Source organism: Oncorhynchus gorbuscha, unplaced genomic scaffold (genome assembly GCF_021184085.1).
Source record: "Oncorhynchus gorbuscha isolate QuinsamMale2020 ecotype Even-year unplaced genomic scaffold, OgorEven_v1.0 Un_scaffold_1800, whole genome shotgun sequence".
In the NCBI taxonomy this organism is placed as follows: domain Eukaryota; kingdom Metazoa; phylum Chordata; class Actinopteri; order Salmoniformes; family Salmonidae; genus Oncorhynchus; species Oncorhynchus gorbuscha.
In genome coordinates, this window is record NW_025746478.1 from 31,689 (window position 1) to 43,367 (window position 11,679).

At 39.4% G+C, this 11,679-nt stretch overlaps 1 long non-coding RNA gene across 1 annotated transcript; it reads right to left on the bottom strand.

Annotated features, from left to right (window-relative positions):
- Positions 1-318: 318 nt before the first annotated feature.
- LOC124024239 lies at positions 319-10,306 on the bottom strand. The gene is made up of 3 exons (XR_006836970.1): positions 10,275-10,306; positions 3,054-3,089; positions 319-675 (listed from the first exon to the last, which is right to left on the bottom strand). It is a non-coding gene; the product is annotated as an uncharacterized LOC124024239 (long non-coding RNA).
- Positions 10,307-11,679: the final 1,373 nt, after the last annotated feature.

Consider the following 11,679-nt stretch of genomic DNA (forward strand, 5'->3'; position numbering starts at 1 on the left):
TGACAGGGAAGATGACTGACAGGGGAGATGACTGACAGGGGAGATGACTGACAGGGGAGATGACTGACAGGAGAGATGACTGACAGGGGAGATGACTGACAGGGGAGATGACTGACAGGGGAGATGACTGACAGGGGAGATGACTGACAGGGAGATGACTGACAGGGGAGATGACTGACAGGGAGATGACAGACAGGGGAGATGACAGACAGGGGAGATGACTGACGGAGATGACTGACAGGGAGATGACTGACAGGGAGATGACTGACAGGGGAGATGACTGACAGGGAGATGACTGACAGGGGAACTCACCATAGCAGACAAAATGATGTGGTTCACCACAGTTCGCATCATGCCAAAGCCCATTTCGCATCCACACACAGGACTCATTGTTGTTTCCATTATCTGGTTGGTTTTTGTCCCAAAACCTCTCCGTCCCTAATTCTGTGTCTTCCAGAGACCACCTCCAGCTGGTGTTATACAACCCTATCCAGGCTGGTACAGTTAATAACTCAGCCTGTACTGTCTTTTGGAGCCTGTTCATATCTGCCATGTCGTCTATGGAGGCCAGGTCAGTGTGGTTCTGTCTGCAGTAACTCTGAGCTTCAGTCCAGGTTTTATTGATTTTCACAAAGTGGAACTGATGAGAGAGGCATGAGGGGAGGATGGACAGCCCTGTGGAGAACAAACCAACATTATGAGAGGAGGATGGACAGCCCTGTGGAGAACAAACCAACACTATGAGAGGAGGCCCTGTGGAAAACAAACCAACACTATGAGAGGAGGATGGACAGCCCTGTGGAGAACAAACCAACATTATGAGAGGAGGATGGACAGCCCTGTGGAGAACAAACCAACATTATGAGAGGAGGATGGACAGCCCTGTGGAGAACAAACCAACACTATGAGGGGAGGATGGACAGCCCTGTGGAGAACAAACCAACACTATGAGAGGAGGATGGACAGCCCTGTGGAGAACAAACCAACATTATGAGAGGAGGATGGACAGCCCTGTGGAGAACAAACCAACACTATGAGAGGAGGCCCTGTGGAAAACAAACCAACACTATGAGAGGAGGATGGACAGCCCTGTGGAGAACAAACCAACATTATGAGAGGAGGATGGACAGCCCTGTGGAGAACAAACCAACATTATGAGAGGAGGATGGACAGCCCTGTGGAGAACAAACCAACACTATGAGAGGAGGATGGACAGCCCTGTGGAGAACAAACCAACACTATGAGAGGAGGATGGACAGCCCTGTGGAGAACAAACCAACACTATGAGGGGAGGATGGACAGCCCTGTGGAGAACAAACCAACACTATGAGAGGAGGATGGACAGCCCTGTGGAGAACAAACCAACATTATGAGAGGAGGATGGACAGCCCTGTGGAGAACAAACCAACACTATGAGAGGAGGCCCTGTGGAAAACAAACCAACACTATGAGAGGAGGATGGACAGCCCTGTGGAGAACAAACCAACATTATGAGAGGAGGATGGACAGCCCTGTGGAGAACAAACCAACATTATGAGAGGAGGATGGACAGCCCTGTGGAGAACAAACCAACACTATGAGAGGAGGATGGACAGCCCTGTGGAGAACAAACCAACACTATGAGAGGAGGATGGACAGCCCACACACACACACACACACACACACACACACACACACACACACACACACACACACACACACACACACACACACACACACACACACACACACACACACACACACACACACACACACACACACACACACACACACACACACACACACACACACAAACTGTTGACATCAATGATAATGGTAACATACAGACAGACAGACAGACAGACAGACAGACAGACAGACAGACAGACAGACAGACAGACAGACAGACACACACACACACACACACACACACACACACACACACACACACACACACACACACACACACACACACACACACACACACACACACACACACACACACACACACACACACACACACACACACACACACACACACACACACACACACTAACTGTTGACATCAATGATAATGGTAACAGACAGACAGACACACACACACACACACACACACTAACTGTTGACATCAATGATAATGGTGACAGACAGACAGACAGACAGACAGACAGACAGACAGACAGACAGACAGACAGACAGACAGACAGACAGACAGACAGACAGACAGACAGACAGACAGACAGACAGACAGACAGACAGACAGACAGACAGACAGACAGACAGACAGACAGACAGACAGACAGACAGACAGACAGACAGACAGACAGACAGACAGACAGACAGACAGACAGACAGACAGACAGACAGACAGACAGACAGACAGACAGACAGACAGACAGACAGACAGACAGACAGACTGGTCGAGCTCGTTTTACGCAGCCAGGGCACGGTGGACTATGTGAGTGATGTTTACCATTGTAAAGGAGTGCTGTATAACTGGGGGACGGTGAACTATGTGAGAGATGTTTACCATTGTAAAGGACTGCTGTATAACTGGGGGACGGTGAACTATGTGAGAGATGAAGGAAGAGTTTACCATTGTAAAGGACTGCTGTATAACTGGGGGACGGTGGACTATGTGAGAGATGAAGGAAGAGTTTACCATTGTAAAGGAGTGCTGTATAACTGGGGGACGGTGAATATCGTCACTAACTAAAACACAACGAACAAGGAAACATTTTCAGACAAATGAAAAGATCTGCTTTTCCAGAATGCACCATGTTCCATCTGTCACTGTTGAAATGCTTCATCACGGAGCAGAACATTTTATTATAGTTTTTTTTCTTCCCCTCATAACCCACCAAGCCACCGGTTTTGATCGGGGCATTCAGCGTTCGCCGGCCAGGCTCCAGAAATACAACTCGAGTGCTAACAGCCATGTAAAACGAGCTCACACACACACACACACACACACACACACACACACACACACACACACACACACACACACACACACACACACACACACACACACACACACACACACACACACACACACACACATGAACACCAACCTGAGTAGAACAGGAGAAACAGAGAGTGGCCCATCCCTGGAGAGAGATAACAGTCTGGTAAACACATCCCAACAACTAAACTTGAACTTCTACCAGCAGCATGGGTCAGGTTTGGTATTTATGGGTGGTTTAGACTTCATGGGTCGCATGCTTCAGGTTAGGTATTTATGGGTGGTTTAGACTTTATGGGTCGCATGCTTCAGGTTTGGTATTTATGGGTCGCATGCTTCAGATTTGGTATTTATGGGTGGTTTGGACTTTATGGGTCGCATGCTTCAGATTTGGTATTTATGGGTGGTTTAGACTTTATGGGTCGCATGCTTCAGATTTGGTATTTATGGGTGGTTTAGACTTTATGGGTCGCATGCTTCAGATTTGGTATTTATGGGTCGCATGCTTCAGATTTGGTATTTATGGGTCGCATGCTTCAGATTTGGTATTTATGGGTCGCATGCTTCAGATTTGGTATTTATGGGTCGCATGCTTCAGATTTGGTATTTATGGGTGGTTTAGACTTTATGGGTCGCATGCTTCAGATTTGGTATTTATGGGTCGCATGCTTCAGATTTGGTATTTATGGGTCGCATGCTTCAGATTTGGTATTTATGGGTGGTTTAGACTTTATGGGTCGCATGCTTCAGATATGGTATTTATGGGTCGCATGCTTCAGATTTGGTATTTATGGGTCGCATGCTTCAGATTTGGTATTTATGGGTCGCATGCTTCAGATTTGGTATTTATGGGGCGCATGCTTCAGGTTTGGTATTCATGGGTGGTTTAGACTTTATGGGTCGCATGCTTCAGATTTGGTATTTATGGGTGGTTTAGACTTTATGGGTGGCATGCTTCAGATTTGGTATTTATGGGTGGTTTAGACTTTATGGGTCGCATGCTTCAGATTTGGTATTTATGGGTCGCATGCTTCAGATTTGGTATTTATGGGTCGCATGCTTCAGATTTGGTATTTATGGGTGGTTTAGACTTTATGGGTCGCATGCTTCAGATTTGGTATTTATGGGTCGCATGCTTCAGATTTGGTATTTATGGGTGGTTTAGACTTTATGGGTGGCATGCTTCAGATTTGGTATTTATGGGTGGTTTAGACTTTATGGGTCGCATGCTTCAGATTTGGTATTTATGGGTCGCATGCTTCAGATTTGGTATTTATGGGTCGCATGCTTCAGATTTGGTATTTATGGGTGGTTTAGACTTTATGGGTCGCATGCTTCAGATTTGGTATTTATGGGTCGCATGCTTCAGATTTGGTATTTATGGGTCGCATGCTTCAGATTTGGTATTTATGGGTCGCATGCTTCAGATTTGGTATTTATGGGTCGCATGCTTCAGATTTGGTATTTATGGGTCGCATGCTTCAGATTTGGTATTTATGGGTCGCATGCTTCAGATTTGGTATTTATGGGTCGCATGCTTCAGATTTGGTATTTATGGGTCGCATGCTTCAGATTTGGTATTTATGGGTGGTTTAGACTTTATGGGTCGCATGCTTCAGATTTGGTATTTATGGGTCGCATGCTTCAGATTTGGTATTTATGGGTCGCATGCTTCAGATTTGGTATTTATGGGTCGCATGCTTCAGATTTGGTATTTATGGGTCGCATGCTTCAGATTTGGTATTTATGGGTCGCATGCTTCAGATTTGGTATTTATGGGTCGCATGCTTCAGATTTGGTATTTATGGGTCGCATGCTTCAGATTTGGTATTTATGGGTCGCATGCTTCAGATCTGGTATTTATGGGTCGCATGCTTCAGATTTGGTATTTATGGGTCGCATGCTTCAGATTTGGTATTTATGGGTCGCATGCTTCAGATTTGGTATTTATGGGTCGCATGCTTCAGATCTGGTATTTATGGGTCGCATGCTTCAGATTTGGTATTTATGGGTCGCATGCTTCAGATCTGGTATTTATGGGTCGCATGCTTCAGATTTGGTATTTATGGGTCGCATGCTTCAGATTTGGTATTTATGGGTCGCATGCTTCAGATTTGGTATTTATGGGTCGCATGCTTCAGATTTGGTATTTATGGGTCGCATGCTTCAGATTTGGTATTTATGGGTCGCATGCTTCAGATTTGGTATTTATGGGTCGCATGCTTCAGATCTGGTATTTATGGGTCGCATGCTTCAGATTTGGTATTTATGGGTCGCATGCTTCAGATTTGGTATTTATGGGTCGCATGCTTCAGATTTGGTATTTATGGGTGGTTTAGACTTTATGGGTGGCATGCTTCAGATTTGGTATTTATGGGTGGTTTAGACTTTATGGGTGGCATGCTTCAGATTTGGTATTTATGGGTCGCATGCTTCAGATTTGGTATTTATGGGTCGCATGCTTCAGATTTGGTATTTATGGGGCGCATGCTTCAGGTTTGGTATTTATGGGTGGTTTAGACTTTATGGGTCGCATGCTTCAGATTTGGTATTTATGGGTGGTTTAGACTTTATGGGTGGCATGCTTCAGATTTGGTATTTATGGGTGGTTTAGACTTTATGGGTCGCATGCTTCAGATTTGGTATTTATGGGTCGCATGCTTCAGATTTGGTATTTATGGGTCGCATGCTTCAGATTTGGTATTTATGGGTGGTTTAGACTTTATGGGTCGCATGCTTCAGATTTGGTATTTATGGGTCGCATGCTTCAGATTTGGTATTTATGGGTGGTTTAGACTTTATGGGTGGCATGCTTCAGATTTGGTATTTATGGGTGGTTTAGACTTTATGGGTCGCATGCTTCAGATTTGGTATTTATGGGTCGCATGCTTCAGATTTGGTATTTATGGGTCGCATGCTTCAGATTTGGTATTTATGGGTGGTTTAGACTTTATGGGTCGCATGCTTCAGATTTGGTATTTATGGGTCGCATGCTTCAGATTTGGTATTTATGGGTCGCATGCTTCAGATTTGGTATTTATGGGTCGCATGCTTCAGATTTGGTATTTATGGGTCGCATGCTTCAGATTTGGTATTTATGGGTCGCATGCTTCAGATTTGGTATTTATGGGTCGCATGCTTCAGATTTGGTATTTATGGGTCGCATGCTTCAGATTTGGTATTTATGGGTCGCATGCTTCAGATTTGGTATTTATGGGTCGCATGCTTCAGATTTGGTATTTATGGGTCGCATGCTTCAGATTTGGTATTTATGGGTCGCATGCTTCAGATTTGGTATTTATGGGTCGCATGCTTCAGATTTGGTATTTATGGGTCGCATGCTTCAGATTTGGTATTTATGGGTCGCATGCTTCAGATTTGGTATTTATGGGTCAGATCATGCTTCAGATTTGGTATTTATGGGTCGCATGCTTCAGATTTGGTATTTATGGGTCGCATGCTTCAGATTTGGTATTTATGGGTCGCATGCTTCAGATTTGGTATTTATGGGTCGCATGCTTCAGATTTGGTATTTATGGGTCGCATGCTTCAGATTTGGTATTTATGGGTCGCATGCTTCAGATTTGGTATTTATGGGTCGCATGCTTCAGATTTGGTATTTATGGGTCGCATGCTTCAGATTTGGTATTTATGGGTCGCATGCTTCAGATTTGGTATTTATGGGTCGCATGCTTCAGATTTGGTATTTATGGGTCGCATGCTTCAGATTTGGTATTTATGGGTCGCATGCTTCAGATTTGGTATTTATGGGTCGCATGCTTCAGATTTGGTATTTATGGGTCGCATGCTTCAGATTTGGTATTTATGGGGGTCGCATGCTTCAGATCTGGTATTTATGGGTCGCATGCTTCAGATTTGGTATTTATGGGTCGCATGCTTCAGATTTGGTATTTATGGGTCGCATGCTTCAGATTTGGTATTTATGGGTCGCATGCTTCAGATTTGGTATTTATGGGTCGCATGCTTCAGATTTGGTATTTATGGGTCGCATGCTTCAGATTTGGTATTTATGGGTCGCATGCTTCAGATTTGGTATTTATGGGTCGCATGCTTCAGATTTGGTATTTATGGGTCGCATGCTTCAGATTTGGTATTTATGGGTCGCATGCTTCAGATTTGGTATTTATGGGTCGCATGCTTCAGATTTGGTATTTATGGGTCGCATGCTTCAGATTTGGTATTTATGGGTCGCATGCTTCAGATTTGGTATTTATGGGTCGCATGCTTCAGATTTGGTATTTATGGGTCGCATGCTTCAGATTTGGTATTTATGGGTCGCATGCTTCAGATTTGGTATTTATGGGTCGCATGCTTCAGATTTGGTATTTATGGGTCGCATGCTTCAGATTTGGTATTTATGGGTCGCATGCTTCAGATTTGGTATTTATGGGTCGCATGCTTCAGATTTGGTATTTATGGGTCGCATGCTTCAGATTTGGTATTTATGGGTCGCATGCTTCAGATTTGGTATTTATGGGTCGCATGCTTCAGATTTGGTATTTATGGGTCGCATGCTTCAGATTTGGTATTTATGGGTCGCATGCTTCAGATTTGGTATTTATGGGTCGCATGCTTCAGATTTGGTATTTATGGGTCGCATGCTTCAGATTTGGTATTTATGGGTCGCATGCTTCAGATTTGGTATTTATGGGTCGCATGCTTCATTCTATTCAAACATATATGTATAAGCATTACAACATTTACTAAATAACAACACACATTAATGTTTAGTAAATAACAACACACATTAATGTTTAGTAAATAACAATACACATTAATGTTTAGTAAATAACAACACACATTAATGTTTAGTAAATAACAACACACATTAATGTTTAGTAAATAACAACACACATTAATGTTTAGTAAATAACAACACACATTTATGTTTAGTAAATAACAACACACATTTATGTTTAGTAAATAACAACACACATTTATGTTTAGTAAATAACAACACACATTTATGTTTAGTAAATAACAATACACATTAATGTTTAGTAAATAACAACACACATTTATGTTTAGTAAATAACAATACACATTTATGTTTAGTAAATAACAATACACATTAATGTTTAGTAAATAACAACACACATTTATGTTTACTAAATAACAACACACATTAATGTTTAGTAAATAACAACACACATTAATGTTTAGTAAATAACAATACACATTAATGTTTACTAAATAACAACACACATTAATGTTTACTAAATAACAACACACATTTATGTTTAGTAAATAACAACACACATTTATGTTTAGTAAATAACAATACACATTTATGTTTAGTAAATAACAATACACATTAATGTTTAGTAAATAACAACACACATTTATGTTTAGTAAATAACAATACACATTAATGTTTAGTAAATAACAACACACATTTATGTTTACTAAATAACAACACACATTAATGTTTAGTAAATAACAACACACATTAATGTTTAGTAAATAACAATACACATTAATGTTTACTAAATAACAACACACATTAATGTTTAGTAAATAACAACACACATTAATGTTTAGTAAATAACAACACACATTAATGTTTAGTAAATAACAATACACATTAATGTTTACTAAATAACAACACACATTTATGTTTAGTAAATAACAACACACATTTATGTTTAGTAAATAACAATACACATTAATGTTTAGTAAATAACAACACACATTTATGTTTACTAAATAACAACACACATTAATGTTTAGTAAATAACAACACACATTAATGTTTAGTAAATAACAATACACATTAATGTTTACTAAATAACAACACACATTAATGTTTAGTAAATAACAACACACATTAATGTTTAGTAAATAACAACACACATTAATGTTTAGTAAATAACAATACACATTAATGTTTACTAAATAACAACACACATTTATGTTTAGTAAATAACAACACACATTTATGTTTAGTAAATAACAATACACATTAATGTTTAGTAAATAACAACACACATTTATGTTTACTAAATAACAACACACATTAATGTTTAGTAAATAACAACACACATTAATGTTTAGTAAATAACAATACACATTTATGTTTACTAAATAACAACACACATTAATGTTTAGTAAATAACAACACACATTAATGTTTAGTAAATAACAACACACATTTATGTTTAGTAAATAACAACACACATTAATGTTTAGTAAATAACAACACACATTAATGTTTAGAAAATAACAACACACATTAATGTTTAGTAAATAACAACACACATTTATGTTTAGTAAATAACAACACACATTTATGTTTAGTAAATAACAACACACATTAATGTTTAGTAAATAACAACACACATTTATGTTTAGTAAATAACAACACACATTAATGTTTAGTAAATAACAACACACATTTATGTTTAGTAAATAACAACACACATTTATGTTTAGTAAATAACAACACACATTTATGTTTAGTAAATAAAAATACACATTTATGTTTAGTAAATAACAACACACATTTATGTTTAGTAAATAACAACACACATTTATGTTTAGTAAATAACAACACACATTTATGTTTAGTAAATAACAACACACATTTATGTTTAGTAAATAACAACACACATTTATGTTTAGTAAATAAAAATACACATTTATGTTTAGTAAATAACAATACACATTTATGTTTAGTAAATAACAATACACATTTATGTTTAGTAAATAACAACACACATTTATGTTTAGTAAATAACAACACACATTTATGTTTAGTAAATAACAACACACATTTATGTTTAGTAAATAACAACACACATTTATGTTTAGTAAATAACAACACACATTTATGTTTAGTAAATAACAACACACATTTATGTTTAGTAAATAACAACACACATTTATGTTTAGTAAATAACAACACACATTTATGTTTAGTAAATAACAACACACATTTATGTTTAGTAAATAACAACACACATTTATGTTTAGTAAATAAAAATACACATTTAAGTTTACTAAATAACAACACACATTTAAGTTTACTAAATAACAACACACATTTATGTTTAGTAAATAAAAATACACATTTAAGTTTACTAAATAACAACACACATTTAAGTTTACTAAATAACAACACACATTTAAGTTTACTAAATAAAAATACACATTAATGTTTACTAAATAACAACACACATTTAAGTTTACTAAATAACAACACACATTAATGTTTACTAAATAAAAATACACAATAATGTTACTTACTGTCGTGTACTTTACTCTTTACAAAAGTAGACATATAGAGTTATTAAGAAAGAAATCCTCATACCTGATGTTTGTTGTTGTCGATGTTGTTGTTGATATTGCTGTCAGCTCTCCCTCTCCCTCCTAGTGGCCCTGTCCCCCTCGGAGACAGGAGTTATATAGCACTTCCTGCTCTGTGACCTCATAACGTGGTGATGTCACAGTGGAAGGATGAAAGGCATCTGTCAGTTATTTTGAATTAGTTCTTCTTCGTAGAGACATGCAAAACACTGGTCAAATAAAAACAAAACATACAGGAAGAAGGAAATCCAGGAATACTCCAACTGGGGTTTCTGGAAAACAAAAATAAATGTAAACCCTCCCTGTGGCTAAACTATACTAACATGTTGGATTACAGTATAATATGTCTTTTAAAAAAGTAAATAGGAAGAACCAAAGAGAGAAATCATCAACAGTCAAATCCAGCCAAAGTAAATAGGCCTAGATAAAGAATCTCCTGTGTCATTCACTCAGCTCCCTTGTCAGTAACCCTGGTCTCAGGTATTACCTCTCTGTCAGTAACCCTGGTCTCAGGTATTACCTCTCTGTCAGTTACCCTGGTCTCAGGTATGTACCTCTCTGTCAGTAACCCTGGTCTCAGGTATTACCTCTCTGTCAGTAAGCCTGGTCTCAGGTATTACCTCTCTGTCAGTTACCCTGGTCTCAGGTATTACCTCTCTGTCAGTAACCCTGGTCTCAGGTATTTACCTCTCTGTCAGTAACCCTGGTCTCAGGTATTACCTCTCTGTCAGTTACCCTGGTCTCAGGTATTACCTCTCTGTCAGTAACCCTGGTCTCAGGTATTACCTCTCTGTCAGTAACCCTGGTCTCAGGTATTACCTCTCTGTCAGTAACCCTGGTCTCAGGTATTACCTCTCTGTCAGTAACCCTGGTCTCAGGTATTTACCTCTCTGTCAGTTACCCTGGTCTCAGGTATTACCTCTCTGTCAGTAACCCTGGTCTCAGGTATTACCTCTCTGTCAGTAACCCTGGTCTCAGGTATGTACCTCTCTGTCAGTAACCCTGGTCTCAGGTATTTACCTCTCTGTCAGTTACCCTGGTCTCAGGTATTACCTCTCTGTCAGTTACCCTGGTCTCAGGTATTACCTCTCTGTCAGTAACCCTGGTCTCAGGTATTACCTCTCTGTCAGTAACCCTGGTCTCAGGTATTACCTCTCTGTCAGTAACCCTGGTCTCAGGTATTTACCTCTCTGTCAGTTACCCTGGTCTCAGGTATTACCTCTCTGTCAGTAACCCTGGTCTCAGGTATTACCTCTCTGTCAGTAACCCTGGTCTCAGGTATTACCTCTCTGTCAGTAACCCTGGTCTCAGGTATTTACCTCTCTGTCAGTAACCCTGGTCTCAGGTAGTGTACTCAGGTATTGGAGTGTACCAGAGTGAACTAGCGTGTTGGAGTGTACCAGAGTGAA